Below are 16,278 nucleotides of genomic sequence, written 5' to 3' on the forward strand. Positions count from 1 at the left end.
GAATTGGTAGGTTTCAAGTTCTGCATCATGACGTGCTCTCTTGAAGGTATTAGATCATTTTTCCCTTGACTCATTTTCTCCTAAACCCTTTTGTGCATGAGTTAGGAAAGGGTTCTTGTGTTTAAGCCAAGATTTGAAGTTGTAACTTCAGATCTGGACTCCCTTTAGCTTCTAGATTCGTAAAGTCATCAGCTTTGCCTAGTATGAGCTTTCTCTCAAGGATGTGACTACCTTGCAAGCTTAGTTGTGCCATTTTAGGGTCTTAAAGCCTTGCATGCACGTAAAGTTTGCAACTTTACGTGGTAAGCATTCCTAAGGAAGTTGGATCTGCAATTTGGGGCCTTGGCATGGCTTAAAAAGTGTCTGCATGGTTAAAGGACTGAAGGGACTCGACGAGTCGCATAGTTGACTCGGAGAGTCACATGAAGATAGGCATAGAACTCTACAAGTTTGATAAAAAAACTCGGAGAGCCCAATGGAGATTTCCATAGACTCGACGAGTTGGATGAACAACTCGGCAAGTTGGTTAATGTTTCCCCAAATTGATGAATGTGTGTGAACCTATCGAGTTGCAAGAAGGAAAACCCGATGGGTAGTCTTAGGGCTTCGATCGCGAACCATAGGAACTTTATGAGTCACTCCGGGGACTCGGTGAGTGGACGGGTATTTCGAGGAACTCGACGAGTAGCCGAGGGTACTCGACGAGTAAGGGTCAACATGGACTGTTGACCTTGACTGTGACTTTGACTTTGACCAAGGGGTTGACTAGTTGACTTATAGGGTATCTTGGAAGGTTGAGAACTTACGATTATGGGTCTATTATGATTATAGGTGGTGGAGTTGCAGTCGTGATCTAAGAGTTGGTGTTTAGTTACTGAGCTGACATTCGCAAGGTGAGTTATCCTCACTATATTAAGGGGTCTAAGGCACCAAGGCCGGCCCACTGGATTTACTATCCTAGCAGTTACTGATATGCTGAGTTGAGTTAGTGATGTATGCCAGTTGATATCCTAGTCGGGCAGATCTATAGAACTACCTGTGATACTGTATGATTATCTGTATGTGCATTTGTTATGACACATGTTGATATGTTATGTAGGATGGGTTGAGGTGATGCTGCTTCATGCAGTAATCCAACAAAGCTGGGAGCATTCCAGTTACGGGCTAAGGGAGACTCGTACTGTGGGCACGATGGCAAGCCATATGTAAGCTGTGGGTCGGAAGCTATCCAGACTCACACTGTGGACCCAGAGGGTAATCGAGTCTGTAAAGTTGTGGACCCATTTTATGCTATTTCAGTTTGTTATGTTATGATGTTGCTGACATGATTATGTGGACTGTATGTGTATCAGTATTTTGGGGGAACTCACTAAGCTTTCGGGCTTACCATTTCTGTTTATTGTTTCAAGTACCCTAGGAGATCGGGGCAAGGCTAAGGCATGATCTTACAGCTACTCACTTTTTATGAATTTGTTTCTGGGATACTCTGATATGATACTTTTTGAAAACAAGTTTGTAATGTTTAATGGATTTGAAATGTTTAAAATTTTTAAATTGGCTTGAATTTTTTTTGGGTGTTACAAAGTTTATTCACTTTAACTATGGGTCGAAGGAACCAATGTCAAGCCATTGGTTTATGTACTATAGGAAGACTTGGGGTGGCCCATGGCATTTGTATGAAAGACCCGAAGGCGGCTCCTAGCAAATTGTATGTAAGACCAGGAATTGGACCCTCACACACACATACACACACACACACACATATATATATATATATATATATATATATATATATATATATATATATATATATATATATATGTGTGTGTGTGTGTGTGTGTGTGTAGATAGCATGCTAGTTGTCTTTGTGATACTCACACGGAAGACCAGGAGGTGGCTCTTCACACTTGTCTTCAAGACTGAAGGTTTTGGGCCCCAAGCTGGAAAGGAAAGACCATGATCCAGCTCATGTCATAATGGCAAGACTATGGTTTTGGCCTCGGCCTGGCAAGGAAAGACCACTCTTATTTTTTCAAACTTTTGCAACTTTATTTTTTTCTTAACAACTCACTTTTTTCACTCGAAACTAAAAAAACTAAAAAATATATGCTTAAGAAAGGGAACTTAACTTCAACCGTTATTGGTTAGAGGTATTAGTGTAAAATCAAATGACTATATAAGCTCTCCTAGATACATTTCTAGTATACGATGCTAAACATATTATGGCTCTCAAACTAAGGAAGTTCGTGTTTTTTTCATGATTTCACTAGGATAGGGAAGCCACAAATACACTATAACATATATTGGCTCAATTAAACATTGAAACTCGCATCAGATCATCCCACACAACACTAGAAACCCAGATCTCAACATAATAATATAATAATTTTTTAATAGATTCAGTTTTAGATTATTATTTCAAATCTTTCTAATTGTTTTTTAAAATCCTAGTATTTTTTTTAATATTTATCAGTATGCTTGTATTCATCTATTCAACTCCATAGCCCCGACTTAATTGATGAAATGTCCCCATTGCATATTTATACAATTAAAAGTAAAAAGTGTGAATCGGAACAAACTCCCCTAGGGTAGTAGTGGCGAGATCGAATTCTAAGACTTGTGTGGTGGACATCTCGTATAATGTCTAGAAACAATACTCCTGGACTCTTTCCTGTGAATGTAAATGTGCTAGATCAAAATAAACCAAAGAAACATCTTCAAAAAGTGTGTTGAACCTCTGCCACAACGTGGGAAAGCAACACCACGTTTTAGTGTCGAGTAAGAAGTCATCATGCTTGTAAAAAATAAGAACGCCACTACGTGGTCTAGGGATGCCACATCATGGGAATAGGTCTAACAGAATTCAATCGTGAAAATAACAAATGCCATGATGTGGAGATGATGACCATGTCGTGGTGACTTCTCAGAATGTCATTAATAGCCAAAATAATACATCTTTTCTTCTCAAGGGCTGTGACAACCCCAAATATATTGCTGTTACAAACCCTATTTTCACTAACGGAATGCGTCACTATATGTTATTTCTCGGTATTGTTTGGGTCGTCAATAAACAAATATCTAGTTAATTATATGTTCCGGTATTATCATAAGTAATTATAACTTGTAAATGTTAACCCCGTTTAACTAAATAGAGTTATATTACTTTTCAACCACTTCACCCGGGTAAAAAGTTTTAACCCCGTTAAACTTTAGCATCGGGTAGCCGTGTATCGGGTGCAATACCCGAGACATATAAAAACGATTGAACACTACAATTAAACTCTTTTACCACACTTTCACCTCTCTCTCACTACTTTCTCTCTCTAGACCCGAAATCGACCCCAAATCCGCGAATTTCCGACTTTCAAACGTAAGGATTCATTCCCTATCTTAATCTAAACATACTTTACTGAATTTAGAAGTCAAAATCATGGAAAACAAGGACCAAAAAGGAGTTTACGGCCTAAGAAGCCCCTTAGGCCGTAAACCCCTAAAAACATGCCAAAAACCTCATTTTTCCTTCCTTTAAGCTTATGGACTAATTAAGGTATAAACCTAGGGGGCTTTGGACACTAAAACACAAAGAATTGGAGCTTAAAAAGGAGTTTATGACCCAAGCTTGTGCTTAGGCCGTAAACACCTCAAACACCCCAAAAACCCTTGTTTAAAGTCTCAAAAACTCATCTAGGGTGTTTGGTAATTTAGACTTGACAACAAGGAAGGCTTAAATGCATCAAACAACATCAATTGATGGAAAAAATAGGAGTTTACGGCCAAGGATAAGCTTGGGCCGTAAACACCCATGTTTTTGTGTCAAACAAGTCCCAAAATCCCTCAAATGCATGTAAGGAATTTAACTAAGGCCTTTGGATGTGTGTTGTACCATTAAACTTCCCATTTTGAGGCCAAATGAAGAGTTTACGACCAAGGATTTTCTTGGGCCGTAAACTCCCCAAATTTCATGTCAAATTGTCCCAAAATTCATTGTAGGGCCTTCTAGGATTTACCAAAGGTGAATAAGAACATGTTGTACCATTTAAACATCCATCTTGAAGGATTTAATGGAGTTTACGGCCCAAGAACAAGTCTTGGCCGTAAACTCCCCAAAAATGTCACAAAACAAGAGTTTAATCCCTCCATATTGGTCTAAAACACATGCCATTAAAGTAAGGAAGTGAAATAAGGCCTTAAACAAGCAATTTGGAAGACCACATGAGCTTACAGCCAAGCCTAGGGGGCTTACGGCCGTAAACTCCCATAGAGTGGCCTTTAGGCCGTAAACTCCAAGGGAGTGAGCTCATGGATCCTTCCGTAAATCCTCTTTGGCCTTAAACCACTCCCGGGAACCCCTTCTAGGCCTTAAAACCCCGAATTGATGCTTGAATGCCTCAATACTTAAACGGAAAACATAAAATGATTAATTTATTGTAAAACACGTATTTTCATATGATATTAGGGTCCTAAAGGTGTACAAGTCATTATTTGGATCAAAACGCTCAGCCGACACATTTACCCGATTCACCCGATTTACGCGAATTCAGGTGAGTTCATACCCCTTAAATAAACCTTTCAAATGTTTTATATGTTTTAGGGGGAGATACAAGTTGAATATACATGTTTATGAAAAGTTATACAAGACAATTTTTCGTATTACAGAATTAATCACATGTGATTTACTACCTGTAGTTCAAATCACATGTGATTTATCACTATGCTTTATAAATAAATCAATTGTTTTCAAAACTATCTTGAATAAACAAACAAGCTTTAAATGTCTCTTTTGTACAACATTTTTGTTTAATAAAACTCCTTATAAAAATGTAATCGCACTAATATATTTATATAAGTAAGACTTGCAGGACTTAGGACCGATAGCTCGCCTTATTTCCTGTTTCTTGTTTGATTGTGGGCTTAGGGTAGTGGTTATCCGTCCGACTGTCATTGATTTCTTAGTTATATATCTCGTATATTAGTGCGGATTACGAGTACTTCTTATTTCATTAGATGCCTAAATCACTAACCTGGCTAGAACCACACACACTAATTTAACTATAATAGGTATAGTTAAGGTCTCTATCCCTTGTTTTAACTACTACTCTACACTACTATAATTCTCTCTATTATGAAGCAATACACTAATAAGAGAATACAATACAAGTTATACAAAAGACTACTACACTATAATACAAGAGAATGTACTAATCATAAGATAATTCATTAATCCACTACGAGATACTCTATACACTACACACTACGCCCGAAGTTTTCCGATAGGAAGACGACACTATATGTATAGATCTATACGGGGCAGACGCTATTACATCCCGACTGATAACTTCAGTCTGAGCCGCTCAGGTCCAGGGATGCCTTTACTCTACTACACTATGCATGACAGGGAAGGTCATGAGGGTCCGCTATTACTCACACTATTGGTAACATACAAGAAAGACACTATAACCGCACTAAAACACCAAAAGAAAGATGAAGTAATATCCCGAAGTAAATAAGTATCTAATACTAAAGGATGCTGCACCACTATTATGTACTCCAATAATAACTCACTATATTGCCTTACTTAATGGTGAGTCACTATTACACTTCTACGATAAATGGCTTTCAAAGATAGAAACACCATATTTCTTAAAGATTTTCATTTAATATACAGTTCTGGAAAATATAGGATTTTCTAGGTTTTACCACTACTTATGATTACAAACTTTAGTTTTCATACTAATGATTCTAATGCTTTTTATATACAAGAACTCACACTAAACTCTTATGAACTCACCAGCTTTATGCTGATATTCTTTTTAAAATAACTTGTATCTTCAGGTCAAAGATAGACAGGTACAGCTGCAACATTTTTGGAGAAGATGGAGTATGCAAGACCCATCTCTTATTTTTGTTTACTTTTGGTGTTTGTCAAACATTACAAAACACACTTTTAAATACACTTACTACGTAAATGAAATGGTTGTATGTTTCTTGCTTTTACTATTATACAATTGTGATGATACTGTACACTACGTCACCCACCCCGAAACGTATTCCGCCGTTATCGGTTTTGGGGTGTGACAAGGGCTTAGTACCATTCCCGACCTTTTTTTTAAATTGGTTTAAAAATCTTCTGTTCACCTAGTGGGAATCCCACACTTATTAAAAAATATGGTCTTCAATTATAATCTTCAAAACTCTCATGACTTTTCCATCAATTAAGTTCCTTCACTATTTCATTTTCTTACTACAAAATAAGATAAAAAGATTAGAGAAACACAAGATCATTAGGTTAAAATAACAACTAAAAATTAAAAGAAAAACTAAAAAGAAATCCAAAGGAAAAGAAAATGCAAACTCTTAAAAATCGGGTTGCTTGCCGAGAAACGCTTCTTTTTGAGGAGTCGTGAGTCGGACTCCTTCCCACTCTACGTTGTTGCCGGTGGGAGTGGGATGTCCCCTTTCTCATTTTTCTCTTTCCATATGTTCTTGTATGCTTGAACCCGTTGAATGTACGCCTTCTTCGAGTTTTCTTTCTTCTTTTGATCAGTTCTTTCTTCATGTTTTTGTTTCACCCTTTGTCTTGTCCTTTCATCTTTGTATACTTCTTATTTTCTTTATGATCTTATTTTTCTAACTCCATTTTTTACAATTATCGACTCCTCTAATTCTTCACTTATATCTTTAACATTTATCTTCCCTTTGTCACCCGAATCAACTTCTTGTTCATCACTTGCTTCTTCCACTTAAGCCTTGGATGCAGTGAATACGAACACCTCAAACATCATACAAATTGAAGTTCTCAGTTTAGAACATATTACTCATGTAACGTGAGGCTTCACCTAAGCTTTCAACTAGTTTTCCATCAATTTCTCAATCTCTTATAGCTCAGTAAGATTTTCTCTTTCCAAAGTATTCATCCTTAACACTTCATCTCTTGGATTATCATAACTCAGTTTTTGATTCATTTAAAAAGTGAGTTCTTCATCTTCTACACGAAGTATGAGCTTTGAGTCATAGATGTAGACTAGGGCTCTTACGGTGCTCAAGAATGTTCTTCCCAAAATCATGAGCAGTTCTTCATCTTCTTTCATATCCAATAACACAAAATCAACTTGAAAAATAAAATTTTCAAATTTCACCAATAAATCTTCAATGATCCCACGTGGATGAGTGATTGAGTCATTAAAAGTGTTATCCTTGTGTTCTGTAGCGGTGGTAGATTGAGCTTCTTGTAAAAACATTATGGCATAAGATTAGTGCTAGACCCCGAATCGCTAAAGCATCTATTAAGATAGAATTTCCAAATTTACAAAGAAAAGTTAATCGGACTGGATCTTCCATCTTTATTGGCAATCCATCAATTATTTTAGTTGAACATATCTCATTAAGCACGATTGTGGATGCTTTCTCTAACTATTTTCGATTACTCAACAGATCTTTAGAAAAATCAGGAAGCTTTGCCATGGATTTGAGGAATGGAGAATTAATGAGAAAGATAGTACTTGTTTCATGAATTTCTTATGTTCCAGCTCCAGATTATGCTTAAGAGCTCAAGATGGGAATGGCAAACAAGACTGGTACGAATTTAAACAAGTAGAATTTTGGTTTTTCAGTAACCATGGCATGGCAAGGTCACCACGACGTGGTTAAGGAACATAACTCGACTCAGAATTTGCTTTTTGTGCTTCGGGCGTTTCTTTTTCCAAATATGGATTGGGGTGTATAGTAGCTACATCATGGATCACTAATGGCTCAAAATGAACATCTTTTTCAGTGTAAATCACCATTGTATGAGGTTGGGATTTTGGGTGGTAACCTTTCATTAACATGTGTCATTAATTGCCCAAGTTGAGTCTCAATTTTCTTGATGGAAGCTTGATGATTTCTCACATTAGCATCAGTAGTATCTTGTGTTTTTTTTAAAGGATTCCATAAACCTATTAAGTATTTTCTCAAAATCCATCTTCTTCTTTGGTAGTGGTTGTTCTTTTTGGTAGCAGCCTAAACTGATTTGTCTATATTTCTCGTCCTTTTGCTTCTTGTACTCGTCATAAGGCAACCACTCCTTTTTCAGCTTTCTCCAATCTTCATGATATTTATCACCACTAAAATAAAACCCTTGCACTTTCTTATTCCCGTGCTCATCCAAATCGCCATCCTTCGTCAAATGCGACCCATTGTAATTGTCACATCCATCTCTTATGGCGTGTATAGATTGATCCAATCCCGTCATTGTCTTAGCCATATTCTCTAGTTTAGCAATGATTGTAGCCATGTTCTTGTTCCCTAAATATCCTTTACTTATGGTAACATCTTCTCGTGAGTTATGATATTTGTGTGACTGCTTTGCAAATTCTTCGATTAACTCTTTGCTGGTGGTCGGTTCTTTCTTTGTCATTGGTCCTTAAGAATGATATATAGTTATATAAATAAGGTTTGAAGGACTTAGGACTAACAACCCACTTTATTTCCTGTTTCTTGTTTGGTTGTGGACTTAGAGTACCCGGTTGTTTGTCCGTGTGTCGTTGAATCCTTAGTTATATATTATGTATATATGTATAGATATAAAGACTTTTATCTCAGTTCAGTACATTCACTCATACGAACAAGTCTACTAGCAAACTATAATAGGTATAGTTTAGGGTTATACTACTTACTACTTCTAGTCCAATGAAGCATACAAAGATTCAGTTCATTCATGAGTCACTACTTACTATACTATGATGAGAACTTATACAACTATACTATGATGAGAACTTATACAACTATACTATGATGAGAACTTATTCAACTATACTAAGATGAGAACTTATACAACGATACTATCAACACATTTATTACACAAGTACATACATTACCTATACAAGTATGCTATAACATAAATGTGATCCACTGCATCGGAGCATGCCTTCATTGTCATGGCCCGAGTTGTAACCATAATCTCCTGAAGGGAGAGCGTGAGTTTGCGTATAGATCTATACTGGATTGACTATCCTACGCCTTGCTGCTAGCTACAGTGAGACCTGTAGGTCTTCGAGTGCCAAATGTCATTACTTTTCGATGTCTTACATCGTCCTGTTCATAGTCGATAGCATGGTACAATTAATCACAGGATACCTTAATATAAATCCGGTTTAAGGTAGTTAGTATAGCAATAGTTCCTATAATACAACACTACAGTACTACATTAATTTACCCTTTACATTTATTTGGTGATCACTTCACTTAAATATTATTGTACAAACTATATTTTGATAATGATAGTTACACTTGGGAAAATTACACACTTTTACAAGAAATAAACATACAAAACAGTTGTGCCTTGATAGAAGGCTACTTTTAGTAGAAAATATAGGATTTTCTAGGAGTTACAAAATTTTACAAACACTTACAAACATATACATACTTTTACTACAAATGTTTACAAACTCATACTTCAAACATTGTTTCAGACATTTTGATACAAATATAGACACTAAATACTTATGAACTCACCAGCTTTAATACTGATAAACTCTTTCAAAATAACTTGTATTCTCAGGTCATCAATAGATAGGTACCGATGCTAGTTTTTGAGAAGATGGAGTACATACAAGACTCATCTTATATTTTGATTCATATTTTGGTGTCTTATATACTACAAAACACACTTGTATTAAAATTATATATTTAATGCAATGGATGATATTGTTTACTTATTTACTCTTATACTGTATTGTGATACTGCACAACATGTCCTCCGCCCCAGAACATTTCCCCCGTTCTTGGTTTTGGGGTGTGACAGATTGGTATCAGAGCATCGTTTATAGTGAATCTAGTATATCAACCCATAAAAGATATACTAACTATAAACACAATGGGATTAAAATACTCTGACCAAGAGTTTATACTTTTAAATAATAAAATATTTAACTAAGTATACATGCCTGCATTTATACACTACTAGAAAAAAAGCCTTTTACGACGCTCATTGCGCGTCGTAAAGGGCTCAGACGACGCGCAAATGCGCGTCAAGGATGGCCATGTCATAAAGAGAGACGACGCGCTTTTGCGTGTCGTCTATAGACGACACGCATTTACGACGCTCATTTACGACGCGCAATTACGACGCACGTTTACGACATGCAATGCGTATCAAGAAAGGCCCTGTCATAACGGAAGACGACACGCATTTGCGTATCGTAACCTTACGACGCGCGTGTTAATGACACGCAATGCGTATCAAGAAAGCCCCTGTCAAAAAAGGCCATGTCATAAATGCAGATGACACACATTTTTGCGTATCATAATTTTAACTGTTTAAAAAAAATTATTTGTAGATTTACTAATTTTCAAATTAAATTTCCATTTCATGTATCATAATAAAAAATAAAATACCATATACAAAAAATATAATATATTGCACAAAAGTTAATGTCACAAATAATCATTCCAATAGTAGACAAATGGATATCAAAGGGATCAAAAATATGTTTGTCTTCTAATAGAACATATACACAAGAAAGTACTGAATTTGCTATTGAATTTATACACAAGAAGAAGGTGTTTGACTTCAGAAAATGTCCCAGCAACTTAATCGGCCCCGGAAGCTTGTGGTTTGACTGCAACTGAGATAAGGATACCTTGTTTACTCTTCTTAAGCTTACTAAACAAACATGACAATAAGATAATATAAAACTGAATTATTATTAAGATTAAGCCACAAATGCACTCAAGATATACAATAAGATAATTGGGTAGATTTTTGAAAGTACAATGTTCTAATAAGAAAAAATGAAATTAGGATGTTATAAACTTGTAATAAATAAATAAATCAATGAAAGTGCATTGTTACTTTATGAATCTAACCCTAAAAAAGCTATAGAACTGAGGAGGTGAAGATTACCACAACTTTATTTTGCAGCATGAATGTCCCCGTTATGATGGATACTTGTTGATGACAAGAAACCAAATTATCAAGATAACAATAATTATAACATTTCTTGCATGTTGCATTAATATGTGCAAATATTATCTTATATTAAGTAATAAACTAATAGTAGCATGCAATTAATGAAGTAGACAGATCTAGTCCCTGAAAAACTTACATATAAAACATTCTTTATAATGGATGCACAATTTAAAGTCAACGAGAGAGCAAATCCAGTCAACATGGCTATGAATGGATAACTCGTGAGTAGTGGTATAGACACAACTTACACAAAACATATTCAAGACCTCACTTAACAACCAAACATCCCATTTTTCAAGATTCATATATAAAAAAAATCTCTCATGCAAAATCAATAATTACATCAAAAATGAATAATTAAATTAAACAAATGGTAAAAGAAAAACTAAATTAAAGAAAAACTGCTTACTCCTGCAATGCGAGCTATTACTATAGGGCCAAATATCCTCTCCAGAAATGGATACAATGTGAACTGGAAGTGTAAATCATATTCATACCTGTTTATAACCAGGGAGCACCTATGAAACATCATTATGTAGCTCCTCGCTTCTAATTTCCTGCAAGTGTAAATCAAAATAATAAGCTAAATTGTAAATATGCATCAAGCCAAGGGCAAAAGGTGGAATTTTTAATACCAGACTTAGGAGAGATAAGTGGGCTGTGATCAACACCTTGGGCTCACAAAATACTAAGCGCACTGTGGAGTTGATGGGTAACTTTTCTAACTCAAGCCCAAGTTTTACTGAATCAACTCTAACTTTGGTCAAACAGGGATTAGACCTACCTTATATTCACATAAGTTTAATCCAACCAACGACACAATTGGCGCTAATTCCTCTTCGCACCTCTGTTTCTCTTCTGCCGATCGAACCTCAATTGGCCACCTCTTACTCAACCACGATACCCAGCTCCTCAAGGTTGGAGGCGTTGGCTTATACTAATATCATCTTCAAAACCCTAGGGTTCAATTTTGGATCCTCTGTCATCCAAAACGAGTTATTGAGCATTCTTGTTGATTCACCTGGGCACATTGGCTCTTCTACTGATATTAATGTTGTCTTATGTATCGGATATGGTGTATTAGTTATTGTTGATTTCAATAAAGATGATAGTGTCATGGAAAAAAAATCTGTCTCCAAAACTGTGGAGAAATATTTCATCTTTTTGTGACTGTTAACAAAAGTGACAAGTATTTCTCTAAATATCTGGTGCATGGAGCATACTTCACATTTCAAAAGGTTACTGAAGATTCTAATGTCACCTTGTCCAAACATCAGGACCCCTTGGGTGATATTATGGTTCCCTAAGAAAGAGTGCAGGGGAATTGGTGTATGCTTGTTGGAATCAAAATACAGGAAAAAGGTCTTGAACAGGTTACGATTACAGTTGGTTATGATGATCTTGGTGGAAGTAATGTCATTACTGGTGAGAACAAGAAGAGTATGGAGAGCTCTTGGATCCTGGAGAATTTGAAGAAGAAAGGGATTGATGAAGAGATAGATAAAGAAATACTTGTTATTGCTAAAAAGGGAAAAGATGGTAGCAAAGATTTGATGTTAAAGTTGTTGCCAAATAAGTTTCCTGGGGCAAATGGAAGTGGAAGTGAAGTTACTTATGGTGAGCTTTAACGGCTGGAAGAGTTCCTGTTGTGCCCCCTTAAGGTTTTAGATGATTCAGGTGATGGTTTTACTAAAGGACTTGAAGATGAATTAGCAAGTTTACATAGCAAGGGCTTTAATGCATCAGTTGCTTTTGGTGGATATGGTTGGTACATCACCTTAGATCCTAATGAGAATGGTTGGGAAGTTGTGAAAAAAGGTGGGAATGCACAAGTCATTGGTGAAGTCCCACATAACTTCAAGAATGTTTTTGAGGTGGTGAGGATTCCAAGCGAGGGTCCCAGTTTTCATTACCAATACTTCTCCTCAGGTGTGATGAGTAATAACAATGGGAAGGTTGATAAAGTTATCAAGATGATCTTAGAGGAATTAGAGCCAGTGATTGTAGGGCAAGCCACCAAACAAGGGTTCAAACTTGAAGAGATGGAAGGAGAACAACAGCAACAGGAGTCACTTAAGAAGAAGTCAGAGGAAATTTTGGTCTATTCTCTTAAGTTATTGATGTTACACGCGAAGTTTGAGTTGTTTCGGGTTTACCTTTCATTTTGGCAACCGCACTTAAATAGGAATGCAAGGACGACCCATTCTTTCCTTCACCTTGAGGATAAGGTGAAAGTTTGGGCCGTTGGTATTGATAAGCCCCGACATTTCTGTTATCTTTTTGGCCAGGGGTAGGAAGGTTTTTTCTGGTATTATGGCTGTTTTGTTATGTCAAGAGCACTAACTTTGTCCCAGGACTTTTTTAAGGGACCACTCCCTAGAGGTTTTTGTTTAGCAGCTAAGAATTATTATGAATTGAACTTTGTTCTTTCTTGGAGATACCCACATCTCGAAAGCTGGGAATTATCTTAATATTATCACGTAATTGAATCAGGGGTTAAAATGCCTGGAGTTTATGATAGATTCAACAAGGATCTATCAGTGGCTTGGGATTAAAGGACTTACAACAAATCTTGTAAGATCATAAATGAAAAGTGCAGTGTTGTAAACTGTAACACAAAGAAATAAAAGTAAAATGTTTTCACAATAAGCAAATACATAAAAGTACGTTGTTATTTCTTGTAAACTATAATATACCTGGAAAGTGAATATAACCTGGAAAGTGAATATCGTCTTCTGTCACATTCTCCAACATGATGAACTCAAGGATATTAATAAATGGAGGATCATTTCTTGGGTTGACAATGACTGGAATATCCAAATCATGCTTCCCATGCTTGTTCATGGTGGTAACCCTAACAGTATCTTCACCACTGAAGTTCCCCTCCCTGATTTATAAATATCATATAATATTAAGAGGTTAAAACTCAAAAGTAAAGGGAAAGTAGTTAAAAAAATTGGTAGAATTTTGAGTACCCGACGTATCTAGGGTTTGCTCACACAGTTGAACCACCTCTTTATGCTTCCCCAGCTGTGTAATAAGTAGGGGCAAATCAGTCAATTTCAATTATTAAACTAACAAAGATTATGAATCACATTCACATACCATGAGAAGAGCCTCTCCTTTCATATTAAGTAGTTTCTCTGAATAGGAGCTTATTGACCTTCATGAAATTGGGATCTAATGCAACAGCCATTCTACAGTCGTTTAGACATTTTCCCTCATTCTTCTAAGAGCCATGTGTATAGTTGCACGATTGCTATAACAGAAAATAAGAGGCTGTATACAAACGCTAGGTGTCTTTGTATGTCGTATTGAACTAATACCCTTTGAATAACATACTTCAGCTTCTGATAAATCTCCACTCTTATAAACCTCGTTTCCCCTACACAAATCAATTTATTTCAGAAATCAAAACCATATTAGGTTTATACAAATGTAAAATATCAAAAAAAAAAAGGGGGGGGGGGGATAAAACAACACCTTTTTCGCCAACTGTCACATGTTTCTTGAGTTGTAGCCTTTGTGTGCACCCTGTTACCAGGTTTATGAAAATGGGACACATTAACACAGCCAGTTCTCAGCTTATACTTCTTCTGATGTGGCCGTTGTCTCACTGCCATGGCAGCACTAGCAAAAGATGTAACAGAAGGTGAATATATAGATTTTCATGTCAAAAAAAAAAAAAAAAAAAACCTTACAAGAACAACTAGCGGATCACGAGTAACAGCATGGCCATTGATCATGTTAACAGGAAGCATGTTCCCATCTCTATCTATTGTGTTCACTAGAGTCTCCTCTCCATCCAGGCATATTTGAGCAACATCAAGTCCAGCCTTCACCAAACCACCCTATAAATAAACATATATATGTAAATACTAGTAAATAGTCAAACAAAAGTTTACTAAAGTCAACTTTAGGCTACTTACTGGATTGTTTCAGAGATCCAAAATGTAAGATTCAACACCCTGATTTTCAAATTCACGAATGGCGTGTTTCATATCTATAGCAACACTCTGTTTACAAAAGCTGGTTGTTAGATGAATTTAAGATATGAAGTTATAAAGTAAGACTAAGATTTAGAGAATTAATAAGCACCTGGGAGAAGGCTAATAGCTTTACATATCCGGTTTTGGATACATGACCATTTGGTGTTCTATGAGGAATGATGACACTTAATATAGGAGAAAGTCTGATGAATTCCCGGGGTAGTTTCACCTCTCTAAAACTAGAGTCAATGGCCAATTTTTTCCATGTAGATCAGAAATATGAACATGCACAAATTTCTATAAAACCCTTTGGAAAGGAATCAACCATTCCATTCCTTCCTACCAAACTTAAATGTAAGAAACTTACATTGTGCACTTTGACTGTAACACTTGTCCCAACATAACCTCTAAGCTTTTGTGCAGCAACTTCACCACTAATCCCCTTAACTCTTTCTCCATTTATTTCAATCAACTCATCTCCTACATGTATTCCAGCTCTAGCAGCTGGGCTACCCTCAACACAGGACAATAAAACCTGAAACAAAAAATTTTAAATTTTTAAAAATAAAAAATAAATAAGAATCCATAACTGAGGTCTCAGGTTCAAGTCTCAGCATCACAAACCAGATGCCCGGTTTCTGGTTCAGTATTCACAAATAGTCCAACTCCTTGTACGTTTCCATCACTTCCAATTCTAAAACTTTGGTATCCCTATACAAATCATTGTCGAAAAGAAAATAAAGTAAGTTCCCCCTTTTCGAATCTAGGAGTAAGAATAAGTTACAAAAATGGTTCCTGTTGTTTCTGAATTTTAGTCCAAAACTGAAAACTCTTTTAGAAACCACAGGGACAATTTTTGTAAAAGTAATGGGAAAATTTGCACCTTTGGACTGATAATGCGAGTGAAGTGATCTTCAAGAGTAGAAAGCATTCCTTTAATCTTGTTGTATGCGGCATCAGCTGTTCTAAGTGGATGTGAGTGTCATAAAATCGACCCCGACCATTCTTACACTTAATCTCATTTCTCCTCTCTGATTTTCTGAAGTCCTCTTGCATCCCAAGCCCCGACGATATCGCACGCTGACCGTTTTGCTTAGATATCATAAAATCACGCTACTAGGGTGAGTTTCACGGCCCCACTTTCTAATATTTTAGGGGAAAACACATGCTAGTCATTGTATATATGTTATTATTATGTCTATAGGATAGTATATAGTTATGATAAATCGAGATATGATGGTTCGAAATATAACATTTTGAATACATACAACTATTATTAATTTATCAGCATGATAATTTACTAAAGTAGATCTTGAGTTATACTTAGGATTTCATATATAT

The 16,278-nt window shown here is 36.1% G+C and overlaps 1 long non-coding RNA gene and 1 pseudogene across 1 annotated transcript; both read right to left on the reverse strand.

The window, feature by feature from the left end:
• Positions 1–13,719: 13,719 nt before the first annotated feature.
• Positions 13,720–14,136, reverse strand: LOC145038934 (uncharacterized). Its single transcript, XR_013679645.1, has 3 exons — positions 14,054–14,136; positions 13,924–13,978; positions 13,720–13,835 (listed from the first exon to the last, which is right to left on the reverse strand). It is a non-coding gene; the product is annotated as an uncharacterized LOC145038934 (long non-coding RNA).
• Positions 14,137–14,561: 425 nt separating this feature from the next.
• Positions 14,562–15,904, reverse strand: LOC145038973 (carboxyl-terminal-processing peptidase 3, chloroplastic-like; annotated as a pseudogene).
• Between the last annotated feature and the right edge of the window lie 374 nt (positions 15,905–16,278).

Source organism: Lactuca saligna, chromosome 4 (genome assembly GCF_052625555.1).
Source record: "Lactuca saligna cultivar CGN05327 chromosome 4, ASM5262555v1, whole genome shotgun sequence".
In the NCBI taxonomy this organism is placed as follows: domain Eukaryota; kingdom Viridiplantae; phylum Streptophyta; class Magnoliopsida; order Asterales; family Asteraceae; genus Lactuca; species Lactuca saligna.